This window comes from Penaeus monodon, chromosome 1 (assembly GCF_015228065.2).
Source record: "Penaeus monodon isolate SGIC_2016 chromosome 1, NSTDA_Pmon_1, whole genome shotgun sequence".
Lineage (NCBI taxonomy): Eukaryota > Metazoa > Arthropoda > Malacostraca > Decapoda > Penaeidae > Penaeus > Penaeus monodon.
Genome location: NC_051386.1, coordinates 47,618,937 through 47,621,724, shown reverse-complemented (window position 1 = coordinate 47,621,724; position 2,788 = coordinate 47,618,937).

The window sequence follows — 2,788 nt, the reverse complement described above, 5'->3', positions numbered from 1 at the left end:
ACAGTCAGACTATCTATCAGCTTAACGGGTCTGATTCCAGAATGTTATGGGCGTCTGGACGGCACGGAGATTCCCTTCGAATTGCCCTGACACTTTAAACATATATATCCTACAACGTCAAGTAACAGTCTACTTTATAGTTATACATTAGTTAGTTTGCGATCTCATTACCTCCCAACATCGATCATACGAAGAACCGCCATCCTATGGTAAGACCACTCGTACAAACATGTTTTTGACAGGTCAGTTCTTGGCTGATACGGACCATGTGTTGTTGACTCTGTGGTACTCGCTGAGACCTTTTCGACAATTGTGAGACAGAAGATGAATGTATACCATACAGGGCTCTCCGATCGTAGTGTTACAGAATACGCGATATACGAAATATATGATATACCAGTTGCTGATATGAAGTATGTGATATGCCAGCGGCTACAGTGTATATATATATATATATATATATATATATATATATATATATATATATATATATATATATATATATATATATATATATACAAATATATATCATGCCATCTCATTTGCTAATCTGGAAATCGTTAATTAGTGTAACGAGACTGTTCGCGACTTATCGAAGAAGTATTGTCAATTACCGCTGGACAAAGATAGCGGCTAAGTAACTGCATTTCAAACTAGTAAGGGATTGCTGCAGTTTTTTACAGTATGCCTTTCGGTTTAATAAATGCTAGCACAACGTTTAACAGGTTAATAAGGATCTCATTGGGGACGTTGCGAATGTAGAGATGCTTGTGGATGATATACTCATACATACCGATAATTGGCAAGATCACATAATGAGACAGTGTTGACAGTACTTACAGATGCGGGGTTAACATCGCGTCCGAAAGTCAAGCATCGAGTACTTGGGGCATTGCGTGGGGCGTTGCACTTCGTATTACAGGCAATACTTCGCTGACTACGCCACGATTGCGTCACCTCTTACTGATATCACAAGTAGATCTGTACCTAACAAAGCATCATGGGAGAATTGTCACCAAGATGCTTTCGATAAGTTAATGTAATGCTTTTGCTAATAAGCCCATGTTAAAACTTCCTGACATGAATAGAGTTCATAGACAAACAGATGCGCAGTGTTGCTACAGGCGTGGGAGGACGAGCGGTGGCCACTCATGTATAGCAGTCGGAAGCTCAAGGCGGAGGAAAGGAACTATAGTGTAGTGGAGAAGGAATGTCTCGCGATCATTTGGGCTGTAAAAAAATTCTATCAGTATCTGTATGGCAAACATTTTGTGATTGAAAACAGACCACCAGCCTCTTAAATATTTACAAACATCCTGTCAGTTGAATGCAGACTGATGCGATGGGCAATATATTTGCAACAATTTAGATTTAGCGTGAGAAACATTAAAGGCGTTGACAACGATTGTCTGAGTAGGTTAGGAGTTTGAGATGGATTTTAAGAAATTTGCAATTTCTTATTTTTGTCATCTCATTTGCTAATCTGGAAATCGTTAATTAGTGTAACGAAACTGTTAGCGAGCGTGACGTGTCTGTGGCGTAGCTGGATAGGTAGCCACCGTGGTAGGCCTAAGCAAGGGTGAAGGTCATTTTAGCAGAGGGGGTCATGACGATAGTTACACGGAGGAGTGTGGTAGTCACGAGTTGTAAGCCACAATAGTGTCATGATGGCTGCTGACAATTTTGTTATAATCAAAATATAAGGTATGTCTTTGACACAGCAAACCTATAGCTTTGTTTATTTGAATATCATATAAATCCGAATTAGGCTGATGGATTATAATTTTCATTGATTTCCACATGGAGGCGGGAACAGTGATCATAAATTGTATTCGGTTTTGTTTTATGTTCCCTTAGAACTGTGGGCTGATATTCTTCGAGACGTAGTGCTACCGGCATAGCATGAGGAACCAGCGAGATGGAGAACAGGGATGCTGGTCTAGATTTTATATGAAGTGTGCCGTAGTTAATAACATGATCACTTATCATGTCAACAGTGAACAATGAACGGTAATGGATAAACCGTGGTATTACTTCTGTGTTCATTATTTTTGTGTGTATTGTACTTTGTATAATAAATTATTAATAGTATTACGTCTTTCTGTATAACCATCAAAAGCAAAATTACTCTAATTTAAAACGGTGTCTTAACTGGGCCGGCAAACCCTGTGTAATAATCAACTTCACAATATATGCATAAATGTGTGTAATATATATATATATATATATATATATATATATATATATATATATATATATATATATATACTTACACACACATACACATATGGGTGTGTGTGTGTGTGTGTGTGTGTGTATGTGTTTGTATAAATGTGTATATATGTATATTTATATAGGGTAAGTTGGGTAAACACACGCACACACACATACATATATAATATATATATATATATATATATATATATATATATATATATATATATATATATATATATATATATATATATATATATATATATATATATATATATATATGTATGTATATGGCAAAATACCATGTTTATGCTATGGTAGAAAAACTTAAAATGCACAAACTATTGAAATTAAGACAACAGTCTCGGAATCCTCCTGGATTCCATCTTCAGATCTGAAAAAGAAAGAGAGACGAGGGAGTGTAAGAGAGGAGGCAACGCGGTGAACGCGGGGAACGTCAACGTGAAGAGAAGGGAGGTCAACGTGAAAAGAAGGGAGGTCAGGTCAGGTCTGAGGAACAGGCGGTCTATGCGAAGGGTGGCCGGCATAAGGGAGAAGGCGGAGGATTTGGGAA